Source organism: Lepidochelys olivacea, assembly GCF_965140295.1.
Source record: "Lepidochelys olivacea isolate rLepOli2 genome assembly, chromosome: 3".
In the NCBI taxonomy this organism is placed as follows: domain Eukaryota; kingdom Metazoa; phylum Chordata; order Testudines; family Cheloniidae; genus Lepidochelys; species Lepidochelys olivacea.
Genome location: NC_140413.1, coordinates 40,592,805 through 40,609,436, shown reverse-complemented (window position 1 = coordinate 40,609,436; position 16,632 = coordinate 40,592,805). Strand labels below are relative to the sequence as shown.

General features: G+C 40.5%; 1 protein-coding gene across 1 annotated transcript in view; it reads right to left on the bottom strand.

Annotated features, from left to right (window-relative positions):
- The window catches only part of DLGAP2 (DLG associated protein 2), a 709,806-nt gene that overhangs the window by 135,128 nt on the left and 558,046 nt on the right, over nt 1-16,632 (bottom strand). The window lies entirely within an intron of this gene.

Sequence of the window (16,632 nt, the reverse complement as noted above, 5' to 3'; positions counted from 1 at the left end):
AGAACATGAAAAAATGGGGGTTGCCATACCAACTCTAATGAGAGTAATCAATTAAGGTGGGCTATTATCAGCAGGAGAAAAAAAAACTTTTGTGGTGATAATCAGGATGTCCCATTTCAAACAGTTGACAAGAAGGTGTGAGTAACAGTAGGGGAAAAATTAGCATGGGGAAATAGTTTTTAGTTTGTATAATGACTCATCCACTCCCAGTCTTTATTCAAGCCTAATTTAATGGTGTCCAGTTTGCAAATTAATTCCAGTTCTGCAGTTTCTCGTTTGAGAATTGATACCCTTAATTGATTACTCTCATTAGAGTTGGTATGGCAACCCCCATTTTTTCATGTTCTCTGTGTGTGTATATATATATATATATCTTCCTACTGTATTTTCCACTGCATGCATCTGATGAAGTGGCTTTAGTCCACAAAAGCTTATGCCCAAATAAATTTGTTAGTCTCTAAGGTGCCACAAGTACTCCTTGTTCTTTTAACCTTTTTAGTAACTTTTGGTACTGAATGTGAACCGCCCCTGTCCTTCCCTATTTTCTTCCCTGCCTTCCCCAGTTCCATTCCCTTCTTTGTCTACCTGGGCATGTGGAGAGATTTAGGGTGGCTGTATTCACATCCTACATACTGTTGTAATAATCTTTGTAAAAAATATGCCCAGTTTGGTATAATTTGAAAACTAATAACTCACTGATCATTAATATTCATGTGTGATGTATGAAAATAGCGTGTATTAAGAGTTATGGATATATGCTGGGATTATGACTAAAATGTATTTAACCAGGCATGTCAGGGGCAGATGATAAACAGATCTGCCCTGGCAAAGAAATGAGTTTACTTCTCTGATCAACCCAGTCATCAGGCAGACAATGAAGGCACATTTAAATGTAAACAGTAAATAGGGCCATCAAACTAACAAGGAGAATGGGGGAGATTGCAGGAAATAGAACAATTTGCATTTTAGCAGGTACCAGCAGGGGAAGAAAGAGCATGGAGCTTCCTCCACCACTAGACTCCACTTCACATTCCTCACAGTTTGAATAAACTTTACTTTGAGAGTTGACCCTCAGAAGAATCCATTTCAGAGGTTTACTGATCGATAAACACAGGGGGACTGAACCTCAAGTGATAAGCAATTGAATCAAAAAACTCAAGGATCTGAATGTACAGGAGGCTTGGAATTACTTGGACGTATGCCACCAGTAGAAAGAAACCTAGATATAATATATATATTTTTAAAGTTACCATAGGGATAATTACTCCAGCCAGGACAGGCTGGGCATTTTAGAACTCACTACTCAAAGAATTAAATTTAAGCGTAAGAGAGAAATAAAAATTATGAAATGCATAGAACAGTCAAAAAACTAAAACAACACACTTTGAAAGAAGTATCAAGTAATAACAACAACAATAATACAAGTATGTGTTGGGAGGTGAGTGTGAAAGACAGAGAGTGTGTGTGTGTGTGTGTGTGCGACAGAGAGACACACACAGTGTATGTGTGTGTGTGTCTGTGACAGAGAGAGAGAGAGAGACACGCGCTGCCCTGTACGTACACTGCCCTTCGTAGATTGGCACTCAGAAGTCTGAAACCCGCTTAGATAAGTTATATTTTACACAAAGGAAATGCAGTAGATCTAATCTACCTGGATTTCAGTAAGGCATCTGATACAGTTCCACTTGGGAAATTATTAATTAAATTGGAGAAGACAGGGATTAACATGAAAATTGAAAGATGGATAAGGAACTGGTTAAAGGGGAGACTACAATGGGTAATACTGAAAGGTGAACTGTCAGGCTGGAGAGAGGTTACCAGTGGAGTTCCTCAGGAATTGGTCTTGGGACCAATCTTAATTAACATTTCTATTAATGACCTTGGCACAAAAAGTGAGAGCATGCTAATAAAATTTGTGGATGACACAAAGTTGGGAGGACTGGAAATACCATACAAGAACATCTAGACAACCTTGAAAACTGGAGTAATAGAATTGGGATGAAATTTAATAGTGCAAAGTCATGCATTTAGGGACTAACTACAAGAATTTTTGCTACAAGCTGGGGACTTATCAGTTGGAAGTGATGGAGAAGGAAAAAGACCAGGGTGTACTGGTTGATCACAGGATGACTATGAGCGGCCAATGTGATATGGCTATGAAAAAGGCTAATTCAAACCTAGGATTTCCAATAGAGATAGGGAAGTGTTAGCACCGTTATAAAAAGCACTGGTGAGACGTCATCTGGAATACTGTGTGAAATTTAGTTTCCCATGTTTAAGAAAAATGAATTTAAACTGGAACAGATGCAGAGAAGGTCTACTAGGATGATCAGAGGAATGGAAACCCTACATTACGAGAGGAGACTCAAAAAGCTTGGCACATTTAGCCAAATCAAATGAAGGCTGAGGGGAGATATGACTGCTCTCTATAAATACAGCAGAGGGATAAATACCAGGGAGGGAGAGAAGTTATTTAAGTTAAGTGTCAGTGTTGACACAAGAACAAATGGCTATAAACTGGCCATCAACAAGTTTAGGATTGAAATTAGATGAAATTTTCTAACACTCAGATGAGTGACATTCTGGAACAGACTTGCAAGGGGAGTGCTGGGAGCAAAACCTAACTGGCTTCACGACTGAGCTATCATATTGGTTATTAGTGCTATGTTACATTTTAACCTTATGTTTGTAGAGCTGTAGAAAGTGATACTGTTTTAACAAATCTGGAAGTAATGCCCAGGCTGGTTTATGTGTCTGTAAGGAGTAGAGCATGACCAGACAGCTGCATAAACAGGCTGAACTCAGGGTCAGCTGAGCCTGTGCATTGGTTGACTTGGGGCTAAAGGTAAGCAGAGGAGAATAGCACCTGTTCCACTGTTGAAACTGTATAGCTAATCAGGGATTTTCAGGAGCTACTGCTTGCCACAACCTCTAACAGCTCTACCACGTATAATGAATTTTCTCTCCCACTCAAGCCACCAGAACTGAAGAGCTTTCTTCATCCTTAATGAGTTCCTACAGAGAGCAGGGAGAGAGTCTAGACTGGGAAAAAATTATTTTCAAATATACTACCATGGTAGGCAGGTGGAAAATACCCTTTTCTCTGCTATCTTCAGACTGAGATTTTTTAACCAGTGTCACTCTCTCTTTTCTACTAGGCTGACAGCTCCATTCTGAGTGTTTGGGAGATAATGCAAGTTCTCAATGCCTCCCCTAATTTTCATTGGGACCTAGTGCACCTATATGGCAGGCAAGGAGGACCGTCATAGACTCAGCCCATGAGAAGGTGTGACTGTGTATGTGCTACATGACAGTCTCCAAAGTGCTGAGCTATAGCCCTGAGAGTGAATGGTCTAATTCTGCCGTTGTCTGATTACTGATGAAGACAAAGTTACTTTTGGCAGTAATGAACTGCACAAAGGAAAGGGAACTGTGTGTGAAACTCTCAGTTTTAAAATCTTCGAGATAGCAAATGAACTCAGAATTGAAGTTTCTGAGCATCTGTATAAGGGCTTGGCTAGAGTTGGGAAATTTGACCTGGTATAATTATGCTGATTTAATTACACTGGTGTAAACCCCTAATGGAGACACACTGCACCAGTGCCAACTGTGACTGGTACTTTGTGAGATTTCCCATGGTCACTTATATCCAAACTGGGGCTTGCACTGGCATAGCTATATCAGTTCAAAAATTCCAGTAAAGATAGGGTCTAAGGCTTACTACGGAAGAGCAGCAAGTGGAGGAAAGGACACTGAGTGCAAATCAGGATAATTATTTTGTTTTTAAGGAATAAGAAACCCCAGCATATTAGCTGTCTGTAATGAGAGTAAATTTAAAACATACAATATGTCTTTGCAAGATGTAAAGACATAAAGATGGAAGGAGGGATAGCTCAGTGGTTTGAGCCTTGGCCTGCTAAACCCAGGGTTGTGAGTTCAATCCTTGAGGGGGGCCATTTAGGGATCTGGGGCAAAAATTGGGGATTGGTCCTGCTTTGAGCAGGGGGCTGGACTGGATGACCTCCTGAGGTCCCTTCCAACCCTGATATTCTAGATGTAACATCACACTGAAAGTACTTGTGCATCTCTAGCAAGCTGGCCAGGTAAGAGGGCAAAAATCATTTGTACCAAAAACCAACTTTACTTCTTGACAAACAAATGAATAAATAAAACCACTGTCTATTCAATAGTAGAAATGGGCAAATAATTCATTATGAATATTAGCTCTTTTCCTGTTTGAAAATTGACTGCGAGATGAAGTGGCGCTAAAGCAGAGGAGAATAGCACTTGCCCCACTGTTTTCATTTTCTAAATGAATTATTTGGAATTATGAGCTGCATCATAATTATTGGTCAATAGACATAGGTAAGCAGTTAATTGCCAGGGGTCAGTAATTAAAATCCAGGCTGTTTAATCAGTTTTCATTGGATATTTAGGTCACGTGGCATGGTTCTGTTCCCTGGTTGGATGGGTAACACTTAGAATCAGATTTCAGGTAAGAATATATGCAATTTCAAGTTCAAATTTGTTTTCCAAAAATATTCTCCAATATTTGATTAAAATTCTCTGTGTTTATGGCCATTCCTGACAGTAAATGCTCCACTAAAATATTTGCAGCTGGGGAACAGAAAGGGCACATAGTAGCTATATTTAAAAATATGAATACGTGTTCATAGAACTATTTTTCTTCTTAGAATTTGCACAGGTATAAAGTACATAACACAGATATGTAAAGAAATATTAGCACACCTTCTATTTAAGAGGCAGCAGATAAATTTTAGGCTTAAGAGGGACTTTCATGCCTAAATATAAAAGCATAATTTTATATCTTTTTCAGCATATAAGGAGGAAGTATTGTCCTTGGGACTTGTGAGACCTGGCTTCAATTCCCTATCCTGCCACAGACTTCCTGTGTGACCTTATGCAAGTCACTTTGGCTCTTTGTGCCTCAGTTTCCATACGTAAAATGGGAATAATAGCATTTCCCTCCCTGTCGGGGCTATTTTTAGGATAAATACATTAAAGATTCTGAGGTCCTCAGATCCTAATGGGGGCCATATAAGTACCTAAGATCTATTTTTTCTTAGTGTGTTTACTAATTACAAATTTACATACCACTCCGGCAATCTGGGGTGTGTGGGGGGAAGGCCTCTGAGTCTCATTGACTCCCATTACATTCCATGATGCTCTAATGGTCTGCCATCAGGAATCATTAAGAAGAGAGATGGCCTAGTGGATAGGATACTGGACTGGGATACAGAAGTTTTGAGTTTTATTCACACTTTTTGTGACACCTTAGGCAAGTCTGTAAAATGGGGATAATACTTCCCCCTACTTCACCAGGCAGTTATGAGTGTAAAATCATTTAATAACTGAGAGATGCTCAGTGATAAGGGTTGTATAAGTACCTAGCGAGACATATCAAATTGAAGGATCAGGGTTTAAATGTTTATTTCAGAAAAAGTTGTATCCATCCTAGCTTTCTTTCCTATCAATACTGCCTTAAGTCATAATGTTCAATTTGTGACATTAAAACCATTTTTACAGCAATTCCTCATATGAATAGAGTCAAACACAAGACGCTGCCCGACGAGTAGTAAAGACTTGTAAAACACAAATATCTTTATTGCTACAAATGGGAAATAAAAAAACAACTGTCTCAATACATTTTTAATAATGGTTATCTTTTCCCTATTTATTCCAGTATGAAAATCACCCATTAAAACTTTTTTGAAATGCAGCCTCTCCTCCCACCCACCACCCCAAACTTTTCTTTTACAATTTGGTCCCTTGAAATATAATACATTTTCCTTATTTCTCTCAGTGACCTTAGGCTAGCATTATTTCTGTGGTGTCCAAAGTGAACAGTCACTTTACAGGCCAAAACGAGATGAGGTCTCTGATCTAGGACTTTAGAATTTAAATACTAGCATAAAGCATAGCTTCACAGAATGCTACTCTCTATGGGCCCATCCTACATTAATAATAATATTAATAAAACTGTGTATTTAGAGATCACACATCATCATAGATCTCAACATATTGCATTGCGGCCGGCAAGTTTTAATAACTGAAGTTTTGCAGATCCAGAGATTTAAAGTGACTTGTTCAAGGTCATGCAGCATGTCAGACTTTATGACTCCCACTCTGAGGCCCTTCCTTGTTGACCATGTTGCCTCTCAGTGGATGTTCCCAATGGAAACAATGGGGATTTGGGTATGGGAGGAATGCTGGATCAAGCTGGATAGTAGATTTCATAATAACGAAAGCTCTTTCCATATTGTGATCTCCATTAAACAAACAACAATGTAGAAACCTTTGAAATATTACTCTACAGAATAAAGTGGGTTCAAAAGCTTTGGTAAGCCTTTTTAAAAGAATCCAATAAGCTTTTGGCTGTATAAACTGATGAGCTGTTTTGCAGAATCAATACTATGCCAGAGTTGATCTCGGTCCTGTCCCTTGATAGCTTCTCTCACTTTATGCAGGGGATTATAAATAATTCTATTTGGCACTTACACAGTGCTTTAAAATTTGTGAAATACTGTACACACATTAGTTAATCCTGACAATATCCCTGAAAGCTAGGCAGGTAATATTATCCAAATTTTAGAAACAGGAGAATGGAGGCAGAGAGATTAAGTGATTTGCCCTAGATTAGGGGCAAATCTGTGTCAAAACCAGGACTTCTCGGGTCAGCATTCTATGCCCAGATCAAAAGCCCACACCTATGGGGTTGGAGTTCATCAAAGACATCATGTATTTTTTCTCTACTGCAGACTGTTTCTAATATAATTTTAATATTAGAAAACAGGGGCCCTGTTCTCTGCCAATAGGAGACTTCCACTGATTTCAATTGGAATTATCCATATCCTGCTGGGGACAATAGGTGCCTACACTTCTCCTGTACTAACTGTTGTTTGGGTTAGAGTACAAGTGATAAAAGCAAGCTTCCCTTTTAGGATCTGATCTGGTTCCCACTGATTTCAATGAGCACAAGACCAAACGCCTTATCAGAGACATCTTACTCTGGTTCACATAATAATGAATTGGAAATAATGGAACAAATTCTATGGAATCCTCCACCCCCAGTCATGCATACCGAGGCTTTACATAAAATTGCCATGAGGGTGCCTCTTGTCTATCACGTATCTTGGTGATCTGTCAGTTAAGGAAGCAGAATCCCTGGTTTCTTCTGCAGAAGTAAGGTGGGAGGATGCACAACAGGTCCATGAGGAAAGAATTAATTGGAAGCTTAAATTGAAACTCACAGAACTTCCTACCCCTACATAGGTTATTCTCCTATATGGGAAGAATGGGGACCTCAGATTCTTTGGACTTAGAATCCAAGAGAACAATACTGTGATGCTGCACCCCATATTCATAAAAATATTGTTGTAATATGAATATGACATAACTTTGCATATGTTTTATGCAAGATGTGACATGTGAGGTATCATTGGAAAGGTTATGATTTGCTGAATGTGATTATCCACTTTGTATGCATGTATCAGTTCTGTATCTGAAGTTAGGAATATTGACTATGTAACAATTACAACTGTGTGTACACTTGGGGAACGCCTACCAGACAGTAGGCGATCAGCCTGAATGGGCCATTAGAAAAGACAACAGAATGTGTCTTTGAAGATGTTGATCTCTCATCATCCTGGAGTTCCTTCCTGTGGACCTTACAAATAAACCTTGTCTCTTGGTGGCTTTAACACTGCAAGGTCATGTGATAACGTTACCTGGTAGGGAGTACCACCTTGGACACTGCTGGTATTTTTTCCATTGGAAACAAAGGATTCCTGCCTTATGTACATCCTATTTGAGGCTGGAAAGTGAGTCAATCAGGGCTCTTCTCCACTGCCTCTCCACACAAGAAGGAAGACTGCTGAAAGCACCAGAAGAAACAAAGGAACTAAGCTGGGGAAAGGCAAGGGCTAAGTCCAGGCTGAGACGGGCTCTAGCTTCTGAAGAGAAATAACTGGAACTCTAAGCAGCAGAAACTCTGCAACCTGCCTTAAACAACATTTAGGGTGAGAAATTACTATTTTTAACCTGTTTCTTTAGTGAATTAAGCTTAGGTTGCGTGTTTTGTTTTATTTGCTCAGTAATCTACTTTATTCTGTTTGCTATCCCTTATAATCACTTAAAATTTATCTTTTTTAGTTAATAAACTTATTTTTTGTTTATTCCAAAACCCAGTTTGTGCAATTCATAACTGTGGCGGAAGAGGGCAAAGAGCTGTGCATATCTCCCTCCACTTTGAGGGAGGGGGCGATTTTTATGAGCTTACGCTATACAGATCTCTATTCAGTGCAAGACAATATCATTTTGGGTTTACACTCCAGAGGGTGTGTGCACAGGAGAGCTCGGCATTCCCCTAGCTGAGCCCTCCCACAGAGAGTTAATCCCAGACTCTGTGTGATTCTACAGCTGGATGTGTTCCTGCCTCTGTGTGTGCTGGAAAGGGGCTTGAGAGCCTGTCACAGCAGCACAGAGTAAGGTAAACCCAGGCTGGTAGGACAGGCAGGCTCAGTGGGACCCCAGCACATCCGGTGGCACACCAAAAGGGGGGTCCAACCCAACACAAATACCTTTGTGTGGTATGACTGGTATGACAGCACACAGTATTTAGTGAATTCTTATACTGTAACAATATCACCTCTCTTTGTGTCTTCTGCTCCTTTCCTGATGCAGCTTTTTTTCTGATTGACTGTTCTTTACATTTGCTACTGGTTTTAATGACTTTTATACAATAACCCCACAATCTTTTCCTAATCAGGATGCTGGATGATAGATCAATTTAGCACATATTCCCGAGGCTGGTTCCTTATTCCTTGATTAATTATTTTCCATTAGCTTACATGGAACTCCACTAACTACTGCCTACCCCATCACCTAAAGGAGCCGCATATTTCTGCACCAGCTTGCATTGACCTATATATTATTTGCTTTGTCTTCAGAAATGCTGCAGGGGAAAGTTCCCAGTAGGTAGGCTGCAGTGGCACAATGTGTCTACAACTCCCACGTGCTAGGGAAGGGGACAGCTGGGAGCCAGAGCGGCATAAAAAGGAGGCGCAGTGTTGCCTCCATTGATAGCAATCCGGTGTTGCGTCCATCGATAGGGACTACTGAGCCAGAATTTTAAACCATACCTACCCCATACAGTATGAGAACACACAGAGGCCGGAGGTGGAAATATTTAATTTGTGACCCCTTACTAAACTGAATAGTTTTCATCACTTCTTAGTACAATCTTCTATCCAGCACTATTAATGCCATATCCCATAACTCTTTCCCTTAACCTTTAATCTCTAATGTGCAATCTTGGTAAATGCACATTTTTCAAAACTCATATATTCTTCTAGTGATATCTACAAAACTCTCACTGACTTCAGTAGGTGCAGAGTTAGGCCAGCACTGATTGCTTTTGAAAATCCCACCCCAAGAGATGAGCTAAACACAATGGCCTCCTGTCCCTGAATCACCACTCCTTAATCGAACTGTGGTCTTCTGGGGTTTTTTCTTAACCAGACCCTTTAGGATAATGATCAAGATTTACTTTCAGTTTACAATGTAGTGGTCTAGACAGAAATGCTAAATATTCCTAACAAAATGCAAAACTACTCAATAAGAAAAACAAACAGATAAACCACACCCCTAAGATTTTAATTAATTTGAAAATATGCACATATGGGTGAAGACCTTTACTAAGGTACATTAACATTTTGATAAAGACTATATACCTTTTTAGTTTATTTTCCTTTCGGGTCTTTTTTTTTTTTTAAAAAGGTTTTCTGTAGTACTTCCCAAATAATTGGGAATTGAATCTAGATAGCTTAGGAAAAATTAAAGCTCCATCAATTTCCTTGCTCACTGCTTGGTTGCATATTATCCAGACCTGATTCTTAGTCTATTTCAAGTGCCTCTAACCTTGCTTAGCATAAAGTTATCTGAGAGAGAATATCTGTACCTAGCTCCTCCTCTGTTGTCCCCGGAAAACTGATCCCCGACTTGAGCAGATCGCCACCCTCTTCCTCTGTAAAGACAGAAACAAAGTAACTATTTAATAACTCTGATATTTCCATATTCCTGGCTATAAGCTCTCCATTCATTTTTAAATGACTCACCATACTGTATGTGCTGAATGATGTGGCCAGAGTGAGGGGAAAGGGATCTTAAATTCTCAAATATTTGTTGCCCTTCTTGCTTTTCTAAATTTATTTTCATGCTTTTTGTTTGGTTTTGTAACTTTCCCACCTGGGCAGATCCTTTGTATCAATAAATGCCTTTTGTTTTAGCTTGCATGTTGCTTTTTCCATCTCTGCTTAGTCCCATTGATTTCTGGTGCCCTTTTAGGTTTTCCTTTTTTAGTTACTTTGGAAAGAATTCTTATTGTAACTTCTCCAGTTGTGTCGTAAATACTTCCCATTTCTCTCTGCTTATTTTACTGCTATAAATGCTTTTCAGCCTATTTTCTTTCACTCACGACTTAATCTTTTGAAGTCTGGATGTATAAGGTCCAGTAATTTTCTGTTTGTGACTCTTCTGCCATTTTAGTTCATTTTAGTTCATTTTAGTTTTGCCATTTTAGTTCTCTTCACCACAGATTTCCTTGTGACCTTAGGCGAGTCACTTAGCCTCACTGTGCCTTAGAATAACTTTACTTGGTCAGAAACTACAGTAACAAAGGGCATATAAGTACCTAAAATTATCCTTATCCTTACATTCTCTATTTTTTGTCATGTCCCTTTTTTGGTCCTTTCTTCACTTTTTTTTCTGATACAGTTCCCAGGAAATTCTTTAAGTCAAAACGGTCTTTCATAGTATTTCTCCCCATACCCTGTATTTTAATCAAAAGTGCAAGTGGTCCAAAGTAGAAGAGTGAGTGAAAGTGAAGGGGGAGGTACTTCCTGTCTACCACTGCTTAGGTAACTGGGAAACGGGACACACATTTTCAGAGAACAAACACAGTGACATATTGGGCTTCTCTTTTTGTTGAGTTGTAACCCGAGTAGCTGATTTCCAATTAACTCACATTCATGAATACAACTGTTATTCTGAGGTGGACATTCAACATTTGAAATAGGCTACAAATTAGGCCACACCTGCTTTTCTTTTCAGGTACCAAGATTATATAATTACCACATCAGGTATGTAGTTTGTGTGGTTTGACTTATAATGAAAACAAAATTACAGTTTTTGCAGATTTCAATGCTGTATTTAATAAATGTATACACCTTGTATATTTCTTGGCCTAGTAAATTTTCTAGTCTGGTGTTTTTAGTTGTGTTGTAATGTGAATTAACTGATTTCCAATTAACTCAAATTAAATAACATGGTTGCAAATGTTAATTTAGACATTTACAGATGTTTGTTCCTGGTCATGCTTCACTCTAGGCTTCAGCTAATATAACTGATTTTATAAGAGTGGGAAGTAGAATCCAGATAGTGTATGGAAAAAAGAATCAGAAAATATTTTAAAAGTTTCAGAAAAAGTAACATGTATTCCTACACTTATCATAGTTAAATAAACTTTTTCATTCACGTTCAACCTCCTAGAAATCTAGTCAGTCAAATGACAGAAAAGGAATATCATACGATTTTAAAAAATGACTGGCACATGTATTCAAATTAAATTTCATTTGGAGAGGTAATGGACAATTCTAATTGAATATAAGCACAAATTAGACAGTTTCCATGGAGACTGTGTCCATGTGATCTGCATATACTGTAACTCATAAGTGAAGCCTCTAATTCTGCTGCATTGGAGTCTGGAATCAAGAGGAAGGCATGAGAAAAATAGAGTCCCCCCAAAACCCAGAAGATCCTTTAAATTCTTGCAAATAGTTAGCAAATATCACAGGAAACTTAGTGAAAAGGAAGTTTTCCTTTAAGACAGTAATTTTGTGCAAGTAGCTGTATTTTGAAATCACAAATGATGTATCCATCCAAAACACCTAAACCATCATCAAAAGAAAACAAAAAGGAAAACAGAAATGTATGCAGTAACTCCTCCCACGCTAGAAGTCTGTAAAATTCATATTTACTCAACCCCAAACTACACTAAGATTGTAAGAAAATTTCTGAAAATACCCTGCATACGTTTGACATATTTTAGACAGAAGAGGAATATAACTCTTCTGTCTAACTTAATTCTTTTCAACTGCCCTTGCTGCTAAGGAGCGGGGGCGTGGGAGGGGAGAGGAGAGAATGGCTGCTACACAAGCAAAGGGAGATGAAGAAAATGGATGAATAAACCCAAAAGAGGTCAGAGAAAAGATGTAGAAATGGGATATTAGCACAAACAATCAAGGAAGGATGGTCTGTGGTTACAGCACAGGATCAAGATTCAGGAGACCATGACTGTGATTCTGGCTCTGACACATGATTTCCTGTGTGACCTTGAACAAGTCATTTACTCTCTCTGTGCCTCAGTTCCCCATCTGTAAAATGAAGATAATCCTTCCCTACCTTATAGGTCCCTTGTAAGAATAAATTCCTTACTGCTTGAGATGCGTTCCACTAGTATAATGTATGGCAGTAGGTAGACAGTTAAATTGCATAAGGATGTAAGACCTGCCATACTGCAGAGTAGTCTTCTGCCTTGAATGGTGGCCAAATGCTTCAGAGCAAGGCATAATACTCATGTAAAACACCTTGATCTATAACTCTGCTGTGGGGGAGAGAATTACTTCCAGTTTATGTTCCAGGCATGAAGAGTAATTCTCCTTATATTTTTTATCATAAATTTATAACTATTCACATGTAACCTCACTGCTTAGATTTTTTTTCCCCAAATGGCTAGTGTCAGTTCAGTCAGCCTTTGAATAAATTCAGTTCATGCCTTCTGCACTGATGAAGCCAAAGTTAATCAAAGGTCTCAGTGACTGATGTGGCATTACAAGGATAATCTTTGTCTGAGGTTCTTAAACGATTACACCAACATACTGTAATTCCTTTAACAAAGGCATGGATAGCTTTTGTTTGGTCTGGTTACATTTTTTCCTATGAATAATCATTTTTATTACCGACTAACAAAATTAAAATAATCTGTCAGTCATTAGTGTTTTCCCTATGTAATGGTAATGCAGCAGGGCACATTGTGTGGCATGCTCATAGCATTCTTGTGTCATTCTAGCATTCTTCTAACATTCTAAAATACTTACATGCATGGATCATCTGTTACTTTCCTCATCCTAGAACACAGATCCAAATTGTGCCCGCTGCCCCACCGCCTGCAGTGGCACTAACTCCAGAGGATTTGAAAGCAGCTGCTTTACATGATAATGCTAACCTTAACGTGAAACTACTCGATGAGGGATAAAGTGCAAGGGCTTAGAAAAAAAAAGACATTGACAATAAAGGTGAGATTATGAAAATAGGATGATTTACATTTTAAGGATTTGAATAATATAAAGAACTCACATTCTGCAGACAACAGATACAATTACTAGTTAAGTCTCCTTCAAGTGCACACATTCTCACATTACAGATTAATATAAAGTGAAGTCCAAAATCTGTCCTCAGAAGAACATAACACTCCTGTTGACTTCAATAGGAGTTGTATGCAAGTCTCATGGGGAAAATGAACAGGCTAAAAAATGCCTGGATATCTATTTGCTTTTGTGAAAGCTGAATTTCTACGAAAGCGATGCGGTGATGCACTCATCTATGAAAGCAGCCATGCCTCAGGCCCCAATTTTCTGTTCTGGCTGAACTCTGCTTGGTGCAGGAATAAGAACATAAGAATGGCCATACTGGGTCAGACCAAAGATCCATGCAGCCCAGTATCCTGTCTACCAAGAATGGCCAATGCCAGGCGCCCCAGAGGGAGTGAACTTAACAGGTGATGATCAAGTGATCTCGTGATCTCTCTCCTGCCATCCATCTCCACCCTCTGACAAACAGAGGGTAGGGACACCATTCCTTACCCATCCTGGCTAATAGCCATTAATGGTCTTAACCTCCATGAATTTATCCAGTTCTCTTTTAAACACTGTTATATGTAAGGGGACTGTTGCCCCCTTACTAACATTCAGTGGGGGTGTTTTGGTTGGCTAGCTCCCAGTACTAAAAAGCGAAGGGTCTATGGGAAATCAGGACCCCGAAACTGATAGTCTCCAGGAACAATGGGGAGAGGCCAATGCTCCAGGTCAGCCTGAATGACAGGGCGGGCAGGCTAATCAGCGAGTCAGGAGGCCAGGGAGGTCCCGCCCTCCGTGTTAGCTGGAATTGCCTGGGTCAGACAGAGTGGGGCCGAGCTAGGGGAAAGCAGGGGCGCAAGCTGCGCTGGGGAGCAGAGCTGTGCCAGATCCAGAGAGAGCAGACCCTGTCCTGGGAGCAGAGCTGCAGCCCCAAAGCCAGAGGCACAGCCCAGAGAGAGCAGACTTGTCCTGGGAGCAGAGCTGCAGCAACCAAAGGCAGAGGAGCCAAAGAAGCAGCCCAGGGAGCTGGAGGCAGAGCAGCAGCAGTGCAGAGACAGGGTGGTGGAGCTGGGGCTGGAGCAGTCCGGAGCTGGGTGCAGTGAGCAGCTGGGGAGAGCGAGGGGGACCCTGGGCAGCGGGCCCAGCAGAGGGAGACACCTCAGCCAAGAGGCTCTGCAGGCCAGGCTTGGATCGTAACCCCGAAAGGGCGGGGGCGACACGGGGAAGGAGGGTCCTACCACTTAGAGCCTGAGAGCGTGTGGCCACCACCAGAGCAAGTGTCCAACCCACAGCATCCCTAGAGCACAGCCAGGGCCTGAGGAGGAGGCCTGGGACTTACAAGGAACAGACTGTGAACTGCCCTGACATTCCAGAGACACCGTTTGTGATGTTCCCTGCCAGAGAGCGGGTTGATGTGTTTCCTTTAACCTTTCCCATTTTTCCTTATTCTTTTTAAAATTAATTGTTGATTAAATAACTTGCATTTGCTTTAAATTGTATGTAATAGTCAGTGGGTCAGAGAAGTGTCCAGTGCAGAGAGAGAGAGTACCCCGGAGTGGGGACACCCTAGTCCCTGTCCTAGGTGACCACAGCAGGGTTGGGGATCGAGCCCCCCAGGAATCCTGGGCCCAGCCTTATTGGGGTTACGAGGACTCTGCCAGACAGGAGAGTGGAAGGGGAGTCCTCAAGGGCAGGGAGGCCACTGGGTAAAGGAAGTGGGAGCGAGGACTCAGATCCTTTTGCTAGCCCACTTCACTGGGGTAGTGGAGAAGCCAGGAAAGTTCCCCACAATAGCGGGACTATTCCCCCGCTTACATATAGTCCTAGCCTGAACTGAGGTTCAGCGAGTCGAGGTGGTCACTTTTGTTCCTCATATTCTGGGGCCAGTCAGCAGAAGTTTCAGCCTCCAGTACAGGTTTAAAGCAGTCTCAGGTCAACTCTAACTACCTCCCCACTGTTTATCTGTTCTCCAAGGAACTCTGCTGGCAACCAGGAAGAGCCTCAGCCTGATGAAACACTTCATCTACACTTCAATTTTTTTTATCTGAATTAAAACATATGCTCTTTACTGTTGCTCAGAGCATAAATTGTAAAATAATATTTTAGTGAACATGATTGAGCCCTGGTCCCATCCTACCTTTATAACAGCAACGGCCTCCTCTTAGGCAGCACCGATTCTCACACCATACCCACCCTGTTCATATAGCATACTTCTACTAATAATAGCCTCCTCCCACATTGTCAATCCCCTGTAACCTTCCGGGGAACAAGCTCCCAATCCAAGTGCAGTAAGGGCTCACCCTCTGCTCATTGACATCCCTTCCAAAGGTGCTCTTCAGCAAGGCTCTCAATCAGTTATCTGCCTTCACCACCACAATGCTGCATAGGAGACAGACTGAGCTAAAATTGATATTAAAATTCATAAATAAATTAAAAATCGATGAACTGAGTTATCAGCCTCCTCTGGGTCTCCTAGTGCATCTTGCCTTAGCTATGTCTCTCTTTTAGCCTGTAAACTCCTTAGGCAGGTACTGTTCTTTTTTGTGTTTTGTATAGCACCTGGCATACTGCCAGTGCTTAGCAAATAACAGACTACCCTTGTATGTTGTTTTGACAGTATACCAGTGTGTGGCAGATACACAGAGCAGGGGAAGCAGTGGATTTAAATTGGAAACCATGATTGTAACAAAAATTAAAGATTACATGAAAAGGTTTAAACTCTTGGGGGCCACTTTTTTGGGTGCCCTCCTTGGGTAATGGGAATAAAAAAAGAAATTTTGTCACTTTGCCAAGTTGCTCTTATTTTTCCTATTAACACCACTATTGGTTTTATCCCATTTCCTTTTACATCCCATCTGGCCACTTCACAAACTGGAGAATTCATTGCACATGTAAATTAAGATAATGATTAGTTTGTCTTTTCTCCTTATACAGGCAAAGTTTTCTGATAGGTTATGTTAGTAAATGTTGAATAAGTCCTTGTATTTAATTTAGTCCCATTTGCTACTATCAGTGCAGCAGATAAGAAAGAAGGATTGATGAAGCCTAGATCTCTCTTTCCAGTCTAATCCTTCCACTTTGTACATACAACATAGTTCCAGCCAGCTGAAACCTGACTACACAATCTGGCTGTTTGAAAATGCTAGTCAGTCATGGAGCCTGTTAAATAAAGCTGAAGAAGTTGCCTGTGTCTGTATGG